This window comes from Corvus brachyrhynchos, unplaced genomic scaffold (genome assembly GCF_000691975.1).
Source record: "Corvus brachyrhynchos isolate BGI_N302 unplaced genomic scaffold, ASM69197v1 scaffold279, whole genome shotgun sequence".
NCBI lineage: Eukaryota > Metazoa > Chordata > Aves > Passeriformes > Corvidae > Corvus > Corvus brachyrhynchos.
Window position 1 is genome coordinate 7009482 of NW_008246060.1, and position 16967 is coordinate 7026448.

Sequence of the window (16967 nt, forward strand, 5' to 3'; positions counted from 1 at the left end):
AAATAAAATGAATTGTTCAATTTCATTATTATCCTTCCGCATACAGGCAATTTTTAAAGAAGAAGAAGGAAACAAGTGGTTTTGTGGTTTGCTTAGAGGATTTTTCCCTGCTGTCAAAGATATTGTATTTCCCCTATTCCAGCTTCTTTGTAAGAATATCTAAAGAGATGCAGCCTCCACAAGCTAAATTCCAGAAGACCATGTATGGCCTAAAGTCATGGTGAAACCAGACCTAATTGAATACGTCAAATGAAAAATTTTGAAAATAAAACAAAGTAGAGTAACCAGATGCAAACACATTCTTGTCTTCCAGGAGAAGAGATGAACAGGGAAGAGTAAGGAACGAATGTTCCTTTAAAACTAATGAAAGGATTTTTGGCCAAATTCAGATTGAATTTCTCTCTTTTTCCAAATAAACCTGTATGACTTGTTATTTCAATGTTATTTTAGCTAATTCCTAAATAAAGATCTACATGAATTTAATAAAGGCCAATATGTAATTTAAAACTGAAATATTAAATGGAAATAAACGGTAACCCAAATACAGTATTTCCAGAAGGAAAGCCAGAAGGTGTGGGGAGTAGTTGTGCAAACCCACTGCTGGTTTTTTTTCTTTCTAAAAGGACTGGTAATTCAAAGAAAGTAGGGAAAAAACACCACTGTTATTGCACATAAAAGTAATGAAAGCAATTCCACTTAATGCTATTTGGAAACACCTCTCACATGAGTAGGCTTTTTTTTGTCCCTGTTTTCACTTGAGAAGAGCAACACAAACTTAGAATACTAGAATGAATACACAATACTCTTCCCCTCCATTAGAAAAATGAGGACTCCCAATACCCTTGTGATTTCTAAAATCTATTTTTGCAGTACTGACAGAGAAAAAAAGAAATTAAAAAAAAAATTACTCAAAACATCTATACTGCACATTCGGTACAAGTCACTGTTAGCTTGTCCATAGAATCAAGTATTATTAGGTGTTTCCTATGAATGTAAATTTTGCTTTTAGGATTTTAAGAAATAACATTATCAAAACTGGTAGTGATTTTCTTTGCCCACGGCATTTTTTTATTAGTGGCAAATTTGTAACCTCAATAATCTCTCTTCAACTTTAATGTTTCAGTACATTCTGATAACGAACACGTTTCACACTTCCAGTTATCACTGGTGAACACTTTTACTAAAGCTTTGGTAATGTTGCACTTCTGGTTTGGAGCACTTAGTTCCAGTTCTGCAGAATAAAGCCTAAGTTCTTATTTTAAAGAAAAGAAAACAAAACCAACAACGAAACAAATCAAGAAGTTTCATACTAGTCACAGAAAGCCAAATTTTACAGCTTCCGGACAACTTAAATTTGAAAACACATCATCTTTTATTGATCATATCCTGAGGTCTCTGCACACTTGATCAAAGAGGAGGGAAAACATGTCCCTCATTGCCCCAGGGATGTATTTTCTTTCTAATTTTACCTTGCTGATGTTTCATATTCCTCAGCCTGTCTCTCATTTGAGGCATCTTTCCTCACCTATAGTTAAACTCATTAAAACTTCTGGAGAGATTCTGTTGCTTTTCTCCTTTATTACTATTTCAATTAAGGCAACTCCTTTCTTTCAATCCATTAATGCATCAGGACTAATCTAGGTTAATTTGTGATGCATTTGAACTGGAGGAAGTCTGATTTTACATCTTTATAAAGAGACTGTAGCTGAGAGAAATGTCAGAACCACTTGATGGAGGCTAACAGATCTTCTACTGACTTGTCATTTTCAGGGACTTCCCTTGACTGTAGTCACCACATTTTTAGCTCTTAAAACCTATTTTTTTCAAGCGAATAAAATATCACCTTTTGATTATTTCATTTTCGTAAAAGCTTAATATTCCTAGAGCAACATTAATATTTTTCAGCCTGTGAACGTGCAGGTGGTGTGGCACTCTGCCGTTATTTTGACAAGACAGCATAAAATGACAGCCACTATAAAAGAAGCTTGGTCTACAACCACTCCCTTCATGTGATTTTTCTGAATAGAAAAGTCTTGAACAGATGACATAATTAATGCAGAAGGGCTTAAAAATCTTTTCTTTTTAAGACAAAGTTAAGCCACAAAATTCAGATTTAAATGTAGATTTCAAAAGTTCTTTCTGGGGTTAAATAAGTCCCATGTTAAATCTGTTTAAGAAGGACTTGTCCTCCACAAAACTCAGATACCCACCTCTGGGTAGTCTCCCACTCCTAACTGCCCCTATTTATGTGCAACCTTTGAAGCCTTCCCAACACCAAAATCTTATTCTCTCCTATGCCTTCTAGAACTCAAAAAAGAGAAAAAAAAGAACAAATTCAGAAGGAACATTGAGAAATTCAGAAAGGTTTAATAGAGTTGATAAAAAAACTATTCAGGCCCTAGAAAATCAATCATTCAGTAAGGGGCACAAGTTTCATTTTACGTATTCAAATTATTTGAAAATACATTTTAGAGATATTTTGCAATAGTGATGCTCTTTATTTAATAAGAGCTCCTTTGGAAAACACCTTTGCAGTGTCCAGTGCAGGAGGACAGACTTCAAAGCCAGCTCTGCTTAGAGCAGGAGGCTGAACTTCCTCAGTTCTCCAGACTTCTCTTTCAACTTAAATTATCTATGATCTTACATATACAAAACTAGATGGGGGGAATAAAAAATAAAATAGAACGCCTAAAATTTATGCTGGGATTTTTGGGGAGCTTTTTGGGGTTTTTTTTGAGGACATTATTGGGAGTCTTGGGGCTTTGAATACATTTTTGGGAAAACATTTTTTCATTTGTAACCTATTTATAGGTGTTTTACTTATCTACAGTCCCAGTCTTCCAGAAGAGGGAGTTTGATCCTTTGCTATAGAACAAGGTAATCTAAGAATGAGCAACTGCAGCTTCCAGACATGACACTTGCAGGTTTCTCTTTGATGACATTCAAAGAGAAACATGTGTGCCATGCTGTCACAGGTTCAAATGTTACAAGACCACAAGCTATAGCTCACTCAGTAGGAAGAAGACTTTTGACATTTGAAAAAGCCAGTTTAACAAACCTGAAGCATAACAACAAGGAAACCAAGAAAATAAAAAATCAAAGTTGGAATGAAGTGTTTTAACAAAGCACAGAATTGACACATTTTGGCATAAGTTTTGTCTGGAAGCTGAAAAGTCCTGAAATACTCAGAGCAGGGATGATAAACAAACCCTGTTGCTGGTGGCTGGTTCACACCAATTACAAGTGCCTTATGAGTGAAGTATGATCAGATTACAGAAGAAATTATGGGATGGGGTTGACTGCAACAGCAGGAGCATGGCCTGGTGACTTATAAGCTTTCCGTACCATTTTTATTCTTCTAGAAAATAATGCATTTATTCTGAAAAAGGATTAGCTAACATCCCCAATATTTGATAGGGGATCCCTCTTTACTCAAGCTTCTGAGTCAAATGGGACAACCTGAATATTAATATGATAAACACAAAATTAATACTGAACATTATAAAGTTGAAATACACATTTTACATAGAAAAGAAGCTTTCAATGCTAAGAACAAAATACTTGAAGGTGAAATTGAGCAATTTGGTAAAATGATGTAATGTGAAAAACTCACTTTCAATGCCTTGTTCACCACTTTGGAATATGCCCACAGAACAGTCAAAGCTGTAAAGGTTTTACTTTGCCTCAGTATAAAAGCAGATTGAAAGAATATCTGTGGCCTACACACAACTTACCTTTCAAGACTCATTGGGCCAGGCAGGTCTAGTCCAGAACACTATAAAGGGTAGTACAGGAGTACATTTCTACCATTTATGCTGTGTTTAAGTTCCCAATCCTATAGATACACATAGGGCTACACAAAAACTTCTTGTGCATGAAGTTATATTAAGGTTGTACTTATAATGTTGAAAATGTAAGTGTTCTACCATTGCCTCTTGCTGTGTTTATAGAGGAGTTAGCCCAGAAAAAGAAAGCTGAAGTAACATTCCAGATATACTCCTGTCCTTTCCTTCCAGCATGTGACTGCTGTTTCCATTCTCTTTGTCCCATTATTATTTCATCCATATAATGGGGAAGATGACTGAGAGAGAGTGTTCAGGGACTTTTCCTGCACAGTATTAGCATGGCTGAGAGATTTCTTCCTCCTGATAGAGACTGTGAGCCTGGGTTGCTTTGCCATGCAGCCTTTTCCCTTATTGGTGACATTATAAATTTTGTTAGGTTCCCATGTGCCTGAGGCTCCCATGGTTTAGGCAAGTTTCTCTCATATTCCAAGATTACTGAACTTCTCAAACCACTTGTGTTAGGATTCTTTTGGATTCTTTTTGAACAACTTTCTCTTTTAGCCAGAAATCTTTTTAAGACTAGAGATATTAAGGGAAGTGGAAGCTGTTAACACCTGTGATGCTTAAAGGTCTGGTCAAAGAGCCTGTGCCTGGAGTGTTCTGACATTGTTCTGTGTGTGCTGTATATTTGTACAAATGGGTTTTAATCCTAACTTTAGGGCTTTAATCCTAACTTTGAGCTGAAGGAAGGTAGCAGGTGGAAGATCTGACTGCAAGAAGCCATGGATGCCAATTCAGGAACTCTGAAACACCATCAGGTAGTTTCAAGATGTTTCCCAAAAACTTCCCAAACAAATACTTTAACCAGTTTGTTCAATTAAACTACATATACATGCATATAGCATGCATTAATCCATATTAAGTATTACATAATTTATATTCATATCTGTGATGTAAAATCAAGACCTGCCTAGCATATATCTAGAATGAGGTAAGAAGCTGGTGTTAAAAATATTGCAGAGCTGTTTTTCACTATGCAAATAATATGCATGTAATAGCTACACTGAACAAGCTTGGTTTGTTTTAGCAGGCTATTAAAAAAAACCAAAGGAAAACAAGAACCAAAAAAATCAAGATGCTGTGGCACAAGTAAATAAGTAACAATTTTATAACAAAATCGTTGCTATTTCCCAAGTGACTGTGGTGCAGATTCACTTCCCAACCATGACAATATTCTGAAAATGCAACCTGTGATATCACAGGCAAGGTAAGATAAAACCATTGCTTCAGTATTTCATGCATGCAAACTTCAAAAAAGCTAAATGTTAGCAGATGTGTCATCAGCAGCACATTCACTACCAGGAACACCCCAAGCAATCCCATAATACTCAAATGAGCTGGACTTGTTCATGAAGCTTGACTGACAACAGCCAGTGCTGGCTACATGCAGCCCAGACAAAAGAGCCTTCATCTCATTTTTCAGCTTTTGGAAATAAAGCTTTTCATTTAAAAAAAACTGCTTCTTTCTGAAGCCACCTCCAAATTCACCCTTCAGCCATTCTCTTTCTAATCCAAACACCTTCAACCACAAACCTAAGTTTTGGCAGTGCAAACCCAGAGCCTTTGAAGATGATAATACTGTGCTTGACTACTGTGTCAAATACTTTTTACACTCCTCAGGTTATGCAAATAACAAACATCTGCCACTGAGTGCTACTTATCAGCATGGCATTAGTTTTTTTTTCTCTCCAGAAGGAAGATAACTACGTTACTAATTTAACTCCTAAACAAAATATTGTCCCTGTCCAGCTGCAGCAGAAAGTTCAATTATATTCCTTTCAGGCTCGACATGCTTAGAGCAAGTGCATGTGCACACATGTACATGGAGATATATCATATTATGCCAACACACAGAAATGGACCTGAACAGCAGCTTTTCCTCTTTTGAAAACAGACAAGGATCAAATATAAGTTAAATTTCAAAACTGACTAGAAAAGTACCTAACTCATGTTAACCTTGTTCACTCATACCAAAAAACAGGCTCCTCTTGTGCCATGAGTGTGTCCAGTGGATCTAGGTCAATGTCAAGCCAAAGCCCCCTCTTCTTACATGCTCTAAATAATATAATTTTGAAAGAAAACCTCAAAAAAAAAAAAAATTAGCTTTTGTTGTCAGAAGGTCTAAAAAAGGATGTTTCAGCAGAACTTAGCTCACTGAGCAGGATCAGGTGGCTGAAAAACACTCTGGAAACAATACAGCCAGAACCCAACTGGAGTAAGCATCTCCTAATGAAGAGAAGCAACACAAAGAAAGAAACAACAATACTGTCTGCACTAGATAAACACTCTGGGGCTTTTGTTCTTGTTAGATGTAGCTTAATCTGGGAGCCTTTTCAGGGCTTTGTGTTGTATCTGCAATTTGGATTTTGCCTCTACTCTTGAGGGAGTAAAGCCAGAGTCTCCCACAAAAACCAGGTCAGACAGGTACCACCATATCCTGTTGATAATCAACTGTCCTTTCCCACAATTTTAGAATACAAACTGCTCTTTTCTTTGACGTATGCACAGCTTCTACACTGACACATACACATAAACATAAAACTTGGCTGAGGTAAAATCTGCCTATTCATTACAAGCTCTGCATTTTACCATTAAAGGTCAAGCTAAGGACAAAATAAACCAAACACAAAGCAAACTGTAATGGGAACTCCACAACACAGAGAACTATGAAGCAACAGGTGCCTTTGGAAACAGGTTTTTCACATGGAAAAGCACAAGAAAATAAATAAAAAAGAACAAAGACTAGAAAAACAAGTATTGTTCTTCAAAAAACAAAACAAAACAACTCAAATATAATTTTAAAGAGCACCCAAAACCAGAAGACTTAATATGTTACAATTTCCAGGTATATGAACAAACCCAAGAGATTGGATATGACCCTTTGTTGTATGTCACTTCATTTAAAAATTTAAGATAAACAATATTACTTAATAAATGGATTCATCTTCATAAAATTCATCTTGGATAATATTTTTGACATAGTTTTATTAGTCAAGAGAATTTAGAAAGGGAAACAGTGGAGTAAGAGAAGATATATGCAGATATTATTCTGACACATACTGGCCAGTGTAACAGAAAGTTACTTTGTCTCCACATTACTACCTGAAAGTAAACCTTATTTTTATTTATTATTGATGCAAATAGACAACAAATCACTTGTCAAAGTGAAAAAGTAATTAAGCTTCATGTAAACTGATATAAAGTATTTCCGAGGAGATTGTAATCTCTTCAGTGCCACACAGTGTGCATTTATTTTCTTTTGAAGGAACCACTTTGCACTCTATACTAGGTCTCCTTTTAGATTATGTAACTTTATTTGTTGTTGAGTCAAAAGTGGAGAAACACAAATGTTTTGGCTCTAAGCAGGGACAGTATTATTCCAAATCATAAGGAATCGAGTCCCCTGATGGATTGCCCTGCTGGAGCAGCACATGTTTTATAAGAACAGAGACTGGATGATGTGGTTTTACCCTACCAACAAGAGCCTCGCTGTTCTTTACACACAGCTGCAGTGGCCTATAGCATGGACTGTCTGACTACAGGCAAAGGGTCATCTCACATGGCAATAGCAGCCTCCAGCATGGATTAAAAATATAAGAAAAACATTTGACGTACTTGGATCTGACAAGATTGAGTCGGTTTTCGGCAAAAATTGGTCACAGCGGACTCCTTGGTAGCCCTCTTTGCACCTGAGAAAAAGGGGATAAATGACAAACATACGCATGCGGTAGTAAAAGGTTAATTTTAAGGTCCCAAATCAAGCGACATTCTCCCTGCCAACACTGCGAGGGACTCGCATATCTACAATATGCAAGTTATTTCTGCCATATGGCAGCAGGGTTATTACTGAAATGCAATGGAAGTAGGTAAAATAATTTGTATATCAAAAAAAATTCCCCTCAAACCTTTTCATTATTTTAGAGACTATGAAAATAAACATCATGTGAGCATAATCATTCTTTTAAAAATCAATTCAGTGAAACAAAAAATCAAAGAAAACTCCTCTATAAAATACACTTATTTGCAATGAAATAAACTCTTTAGGTAACACAACACTTTACAAAGCTTCCATACTGTGCAAACCATGAGGCAGACAACTTATCTTTGGCTGTCTGAAAAAGCAGGGAACAGTTAGCTAGCCATTAATTTTAATACCATTTTATACTGAGCTTAAAAGATAAAATGATAGACAACATCAGGCATTGTTTGCAAGAGGGAAGTTTTAGACAACTGTGAGATTAGATTTTAAGGCATATAAACCAGAATACCCTCCTGCCTCAACAAACAAGAACTGGCTTTGGCTGAGATTGTAATACTATTATGTATCTTGAAGCCTTACTTTGAAGAAATTCCATTTACTGCTTTTGAACTGTTCTCAGAAGTCTCATTTCAACTAAGTGTATCAGAATCAGATCTTTAATTATTTATTCGTCAAGCAGTTTTTCAGAGGAAAGTGATGGACACTTTAATTATAAATGATAGCAACAGGGATTCCTTATCTCCCAAAGCTCTTGCACATCACATAAGCAATATGCTCAAATCAGCATCACCACCTTTCATTAGGGTTGACAGCTGCAGCTTGAATGATGTGATAATGTCAGGAGAAGAAGTTATCTGCTCCTTCACAATGTTTTTACTCAGGCTTCCTCTAAATGTTGCCTTTTAATATGCTTTTGGTTTAATAAATTAATGGTTCAATGAGAAATGCGTCTCACTAGCAGTGTCTCGGGGATTAGTAAGAACATTTGTGAGCAAATATGTAAATTATGTTCCCATCAGACCCAAAAATGTAGTAAAAGTCTACAGTAAGAAAAAGATTTAAACCCCCCATTTAAACCTATATGTTTTCAAAACCTCCCGTTTGACCTTTCTCCCTGATGGATATGAGGTATTGCTTTGGAGATCATCTTCCTCCCAGTACTTGCCTATCTATAAAATAACTGACTTGAAAAAAACTGTTCAGCTTTTGTTTCATTCAGATCCCATGACAGCGGTCATAAGTTATCAGTCAAGGAAAAAATGTTCTATTAATTAAAATTGTCCACTAGTCAGAAACACTGAAGAAGTCCACATATACTCAGACAGCGCTGCATGTATCTTTTGCATCTGATTATGAAACAGCAGAAGCTGCCTCACACCAAAAAGAAACTCTTCTCCACAGCCTTGAGAGGAATTGGCAGACCTCAAATCTTAAGTACAACCTACACAGGTGGGGATTCTTGCCTTTCTGTGAGCATTTTCTAGTAACTTTTGGACACACATTTGCACCTGCCTTGGTTATAAATACCCTATTACAGACTTAAAACCCTATATCCTAAAAGTGTGTGAGGATAGAGTCACAGAGTGGCATCTCCTGGAAGAGCTGCACCAAGTGCTCATCAGTGTGCATGGACATTTTAACTTACTTGTACCTCTGACAAACATGCCACAAGGGGAATGTGTTTCTTTCAAAATTTAGTACAGAGGTGGACGATCTATCAAAGAATAATCTTTTAATGTAATACCATAACCTTACACTCAGGTAATACCTACTATGGTGGGGCTGCACCTTGAATCCTGTGTCCAGTTCTGAGGCCCTCAGTACAAGAGGGACACTGAGGTGCTGGAGCGAGTCCAGAGAAGGGCAACGGAGCTGGTGAAGGGAGTGGAGCACAAAAGTCTTATGAGGAGTGGTTGAGGGAACTGGGGTGGTTTAACCTGGAGAAAAGAAGGCTCAGGAGGGACCTTACTGCTCTCTACAGCTCCCTGAAAGGAGGGTGTAGTGAGGTGGGGGTTGGTCTCTCCTCCCAGGTCACAAGTAACAGGATGAGAGGAGATGGCCTCAAATTGCACCAGGACAAGTTTAGATTGGGTATTAGGAAAAAAAATTCTTCACTGAAACAGTGGTGAGGCATTGGAACAGCCTGCCCTGGGAAGTGGTGGAGTCACCATCCCTGACGGCATTTAAAAGCCATGTAGATGTGGTGCTTAGGGACATGGTTTAGACATGGATTTGGGTTAACAGCTGGACTTACTGATCCTAGAAGGGTTTTTCAACCTCACTGGTCCTATGACTTGAAGGCCAAACATAGCTTGGTCTTTTTAACTGCATTAAGTTTTTCAGCAAAGTTAAAACCTAAGTCTTCTAGTTCCCTTAACAAATTCTTTTTTAAATCCATGAAAGCAAATAAACAGCAATAACTGCTCTGCCATTATGACACCCAAGTTCAAACATTTGCAGTTAAGTCACGTGAAACAGAAGCCTTGCAGAATATACATTTAACAGTCATAATGCTACAATATGATGAAAGTTGATCATGTTTTGGCATCCCATAATCTTAGCTAGAGCATCTGCCATCTGTCCTAAATAGGCAGATGTGATATGCACACATGCTGCTAATTGGTATCACACCTCTACGGAAGAAAGCACAAGAAGCCACTGCAGAAAATCCTATTAAAACAGCACTGTTGTGACATACAGAGAAGTTCAGGAAGGTCCAAATGAGGTCACTCAATATCGCCATATGCAGTGTGAATGATCACATACATAATTAGGGATGCATTTAAAAAGCTATGAGTCATCAGAGAAACCTTGAGAAATGCTCAGGTGCAGCTGATGGTTTCAGAAATGATCACTTGATTCTCAGACAAACAAATGTTTATTAGAGATACCGTAAAAAAAAAAGGAAAAAATAGAAAAAAAATGGACCTGGATAAGATATTGCTTGTAGTGAAGCAAAAGCTCTGATCTGCATGTGGGACCCCTTCAGCAAAGGCTGGAAGGGACAGTCTAAGATCCATTCCAGCACCAGGAATGGCTCCTCTGCTGAAGCACAGCACTGTATGAGCAAGCTTGGGCTTAAGTGCAGACCGTGGCAAAGGGGTCTAAAAATGGTGTTAATTACAGCCTCTCTGCAAAATAAATATGAAAATGAAATTCTCCATTTTGCATTCAGATTTTCACCAAAATGACTGTGTCTGTCTAGGCTCTAGAACAAAAATATCAACAGGATTGTACTGTCCAAATGGAATTATTTAAAGCCTTCTGATTAAACAGTACGAAAAGAGAATCACAGGTAAAGCTAATCGGCAGCTGCTAAAATGCCTGCAAACAGCATATCCCTTAATGATAAGTGCTAAATTCAACTAAGGTTGAATGTGTTCTTCACTTTTTCTTTTTGTAATATACTTTCCCAGATGATTTTTTAAGGTCACCAGTTATAAACTGCATTGTGCATTGCACTTTGTGGAGTCAGCCACAATGACCTCTGTGTGAAAACACGCAGAAACACATCTCTCATTCCTCGTGAGAAGGCTTTTTTCCTTCCTACTTAGGCACATTTGCACCTAAGTATTAGAAAGTAATTAAAGTATGAGATTTTACTCATTCTTTCACTCTTTTTTGTTGATGTCAAATAGTACTAATACATGTAGGTTCTAGTCAAAGAGATCACAGACATTTTCGGTAGACATTTTCCAGAACTGGATCTTGTACAACCTTATGGAGCCAAGGGAGATTTGAAATAGATGACAGTGTCACTTGTAAGATTAATGCAGCACTCCAAGTATTGGATACATTAGAAAAAGTAAAGTGAATGGGGGTGAGGGTGGGGCAAACTGCACAATAAGCAAAGATGAAGAATAAAATATTTTTAAGTCAGCAGAAAGGCAAGAAAGAGAACATACTTAGAAGACTTAGGATAGGACCTAACACTTATGGCCAAGAAGTCATTAGCATCACAATTTACATTTTCCCCAAACACTTCCATATGGAGCTCCACATACCTGTTAAGCCTAAATATTTAGTTCTCAAGGGACAGCAAGGCACAGAACAGAGGAGAGAGAGTGTGGCACCAGCAAACTGCAGAGGCTATGAAAGATGACAACGCTATGCACCCCCATCCGTTTCCTCCTTCCCTGTGATATCCATCCATCGGAAATGGAAACACTTCTCCTTCTTCCCCAAGTGTGGTGATCACATTGCCTCTGACCATGTGAAGAAGTATGCAGAAAATAGTTTCTCTGCACGAAGCCCAGCATTTGGCAAATGAAATATATTAGTTCACCTCAAATGAAAATTTTGAAAATGACATTTGGCGTCTCAAGGACAGACTACAGCAGAAGAGAAAGCTGTAGGATTATTCACCAGGAAAACAAGCATGTCCTAGGCCAAAGGTGATCTGTAACATTAAAAAAAAAAAAATCTTAATAGTGCAGTGCCCAAAAGATTAATTTATATGAACCTATAATCTGATTCTAGTCTCATAAACAGGAGCAGTCCAATTTGAAAGAGAGAATTAATAGTACCTATGAAAAATGAAATTTAATTTTTGCAGGGAATCCAAATCAACACATATTTCCTTCCCCTTGTAAAATGGCAAATTGGCAGTCTCAAAGACAATATTAATTAGAATGATCCATCTCAGTGGATCACTTGCAAATTATTTTCTCCTGACACCACTATATCCACTGTACTAACATTCAGATGCCAATAAGAGAACATACTGCAGCACTTATTTATTCTCTAAGACAGAAATCCAAGATCATTATAAAGAAATGTTCTAATGGTCTGCAAATTTTGATCAAGTATTTATTTTCATACAGAGAATGCAATACTCTTTTTCCTGGGTCAGAGAGTCAGTTATACAATAAATCTACGATAGCAAGCCATGACATTATATAGGCTATTGGGCTGTCCCAAAATCCAGCCTGAAATATGCTGTAAAAAATGAAAAATAATTCCTTTGCTCTGCAGGTAAACTAAATATAGATTTCTGTGCCTGCAACGAGAATGACCTTAACTGGAATACACAGACATTTATATTTATTATTGGGATTGTTATTAGGTGAAGATTTTATTCACAAAGGAAGAAAAATTAATCTTAACAGTGAGGGGTCAGACAGGATATCTTGTCATTTAACACATGTAGCCAGTCTAAGCAGAAAACAGGCTTCCTTGGTTCCACAGATCAGGCTACCAAATCACAAGTGAGAACACGGTGCTCAAAGCCAGAGAGAAAATGAACCCTTCATAAGAATCAATAGTTTGCAGTGGGCTGGTCAGGCACCCACCTGAGGTGTGAGATTCACGTTCTGTCTTTGGTGTGAGAATGAAGCATTCGAGACTTGAAGCCAGGTTTTCTACAAAGCAGAAATGTCCTGATCATTTGAGTATTACCTATCCTGAGAAGGATTGTTCCTTTCTTAAAATTCTACCCCTATGGTCTGTGTTATGCACAAAATATAATCTACTGACTAAAATTAATCTAAATTCAATATAAAGACATACAAATACACGAAATTAAAGTCGAATGCATGGCATTAAAAAGAACAAACTGGGGATCCAATAAGGAACTGGCTGAAGACACACTACTTCTTGAACATAATCATGAATCCCTTCAGATGGGAAGCCCTGAACAATTCAGGCCAATCCTTATTTTTTCTTTCAAAAAAGTTAATTTTAAATAATCCTCACAACAGAGAGGCTAATTATTATATAATAAAGGTTTCATACCAGGGTTGGAACATACTTTATTTTCTTAAGACCTTGAAATCTATTATGTGATTGAATTAAGATATGTATCTGCCTTTTCTTTTTCTTTCCTTAGAGAAATAGCACAATTCTTACAGAATGGACAGAATAAACTTTAGAAGGAAAACCAAAAAAACCACTTGTCTGTCAGTTTTCTTTAAAAATGTTGCAATTGCTAAAAATAAGTAGAGCAAGTAACCAGAAAGGAAATTATGTTGAAAAGACAGACAAAGAATAGTAAAAAAGGGGGGTTTTACATTGCTTTCGGTAGAACCAGGCCAGCTGAAACCTTCTAACATCATAGAGAAATTATAGTCAGACTTTCTAACAATCATATTTATGATTTGTATAATCCACTATATTTTTCAGTATGTAAATTGTAGGTGCAGTCTCTGAGACAGGGAAGTACTGTTATTCTCTTGGTATAAATGGCATAAAGATTAGAGGTCGCAGCTACAAAACCCTGAGACATTGCCCAGATTTAGATAATAAAACTTTCAGCTAATTTGTTGACTCCAGTGTTTCAGGATCCTTTAGCCTTGGAGAAACTAAGTGGGGACACTTTAATAAACCCTCTGTAGGAAGCACTGAACTAAATGAGGCTTTTAGCATTTAAAAAGGAGTTATGTGGATTTGACTTAAATGCCTCATCCAAAATGATGCTGGAACTACTGAATTATCCTTCCTCTCCTGATACAGGTGGCTTGCTTTCTTTGTCTTTCCTGAAAGGTAGGTCATAAAAAGAAATAAAAATTAACAAGATGTGTTAGTAAAGCCATTCAAGCCACCCAGACCTATGACAGCACCTGAACTAATGATAATTTCCCTTCCCTCAACAGCAGACCAATTTTCTTTAATTTGAAAGTGTTCCCTTACCAAAAAGCAAAAAAAAAATAGAAGAAAGTTTCATATTCTTCATCAATGCATATAGTCTAAGCATGATTGTTACATAATGGTTCCAGACTACTGAATTCACTTAAAACTCAGGTTAGGTTTTGTATCCAAAGATGTGTAAATATATTATTGATAGTTACTTGGTATCAAATTTATTTGTGGCATATCCACACGTACATAAACATTTCATGCTAATACACGAGCTTTATGCTTTTCAAGGGATAAGAATTACCTTTGCCATCTGCCTTAATCTCCTTAACAACAAACTTCCATCTGCAAACCACAAAATGCTTTAGAAACTGTCTGTGAGTATCATCTAATAAACCAAATGTTTAACCAACTAGCTGAGCAATCATTTCTTTGCTGTTTTGAATTTAACCAACCAGAAAAACTGAAAAGCTTTGATTAGTTTTTCCACAAGATACCTCTGTGATCAATGATTTACCATGGATGATAAATGAATATAGTCTTTCATTATGTATGGCATTCATCAGCTACGCAAAAGATTTTGAATAAATGGAAAGTGATTTCTTACCATATTCAAAGCCTCACACAGCTAAGGCACAGATGAAAGCCACATTCAATACTTGAAAAAACAAATGAAAACGAGACCCTTGCTTTATATTATGCCTGCCCAAGATTACCATCTTTATAAATAAAAATCCTTCAAAATTCTTGAAAACATCTGCCAGGGACTGGACTTAGGTATAAAAACATCTACGAAATCAATAAAAAAGAACTAAAAGATGTAAGATTTGCTGTCATGGAGTTTGGTGCCCTCCAAGAGGCCATTTGTTAAAGATGGCAATTATAACAACAAATGAGGTAACTGTAAGGAGAGGTGCAAACTCACTCCTAAGTGGCTTAACAGGTTTGCTGGATGTGTCTCTTCCCACTTTCCTCCCCACAAATATTACAAGCCCAACATTAAAATCTTTTGCTTCCAGCTACTTAATAAATAACAGCCCTGCACTTTTTTCAAAAACTGTCAAATACATTTTTCACTTTATTACACGGAATATTTCCCAATTCAAAAGAGAAAAAAATACTCAGAGAAATTAAATTTTTTGTTTCAAGCCCAAGCTAGAAGTACAATGGATCCTTTGCTTATCATGAAAAAGGCACGCAAGATTTCCAACCTGGCCCTGCAGAATCAAGGCCATTTTCCAAATTGCAGCAAAACTTTCAGTTTAATTTTTTTGAAAAAATTTAAAATACACACAGGAATTCAGACACTTATCTAGTAATAACATCTACATTGAATACTGCTTGTCACAGACTCCTCTCCTAAAAAGCTCAAGGTCACCTCAAGCCAGTGCTTATCTACAGAGACAGAGTGCCTCTGCCAGGAACTCAAAACTCCTCAGTAATTCAGTGAGCTATTTGCTATGTACCTGTTTTTATACCTGGTTTGAAAAAATAATTGGAGCCACTCAGAGGTGTCAGTTAAAACATCCTTAACTACTACCAGATGGTCCACACAAATGATGTCCTCTGACTTTATGGTAAGAGATAAACATGCCTCTGCTACTGTATTTTTTATGATCTGCACACATCACATTTTAGAGATAAGAGCAATTTGACATGCAGTGCAATTGCTTACCAAAGTTCAGATACAGGAACATTTTCCAGAATAACCCTTCATTAGCACATTAAATATAATTTAGAACCCAGAGAAAGAATAGCTTTAAAATTCTAACAGGCCACTCTCTGGAGATCTATAAAGTTGCTGACTAAAAAACTAAAAATCTTTAAAGTTGCCCTAGTAAACAGAAGTTTTAGTCGTGTGTAGAATATTTTTTTTTTTTCTGAAGAGAAAACTCTATGTATTGTAATTATGACATTATGGCATATGTACCACTATGTAGATTCAGCATTCTAAATGAATTTCTTGTTTGAGTTAAAAGAACCCATGCCATAAAAAAGTAGTGAAGAGTCGAATGTTTTTGTCCACAAGTTATTAATGTAACTTAATAAAGTTTCACCAAAGTATTTGTAATTTAGTAGGGTCTGGGTGAGCATATTTCAGACTACAGGATGTTTATTAGCTGCAGGAAATACCCCTTGACTACAGATGGTACCTGACCCATCAGTGACATTATTATTTATCTGCGGAAAATGGAAACTTTTTTCCAATGGAAAACTAGGAGCATGGTTATTTTCTATATAAGATAAAATTTTGGATAGAAAAGTAAAATTATGTACTGAAAAGAACAGCATTCACAAAAGACCCTACTACATTTGAGTGAACATCTCTTCTCAATACTTTTTTTTAAAGTAGGCAGTTGCATGGGAAGCCACCCATGCTCTGCCACCACCTGCCAAGCCCAACAAAAGGGAAAACTTTGAGAATTGGAGTATTATGAAATAATGGTAACTCTAATAGGTAGCACAGATCTGACATGCTTGCTGCCAGAACACACTGCTCATACATACAAGACTTGCTTGATTCCATTTTCAAAATAATGACAGCAGAAAGCAACAACCAGGAAAGTCATTATGTCCCATTTAGGATCATTTTGTGGATTAGAATTAGTCTCTGACAAGATGTCCCTATGAAATTTGAGGAATACATTTGCTTCACTTGAATGCCTGCTCATAAATCAACTGAACTGAACTCAGCTCTGTGTTTCTGATAATTCTCTTCTGAATTCAGGTGAAAGAAAGGCAGCACAGTTCACATTGCCAGTAGGCAGTGCTACCAAATCCTCCCCATC

General features: G+C 36.7%; 1 protein-coding gene across 3 annotated transcripts in view; it reads right to left on the reverse strand.

Annotated features, from left to right (window-relative positions):
- NRG3 (neuregulin 3) overlaps positions 1 to 16967 on the reverse strand; it is a 207672-nt gene that overhangs the window by 96651 nt on the left and 94054 nt on the right. For 2 of the 3 annotated variants that reach the window (XR_001865910.1, XM_017746442.1), the window contains exon 1: positions 7461 to 7510. The exons of the other annotated variant lie outside the window; for it this stretch is intronic. The gene's annotated coding sequence lies outside the window, so the exon portion shown is untranslated. Of the gene's footprint in view, positions 1 to 7460; positions 7511 to 16967 lie in introns of those variants that run through there. 3 annotated transcript variants of the gene reach the window in all.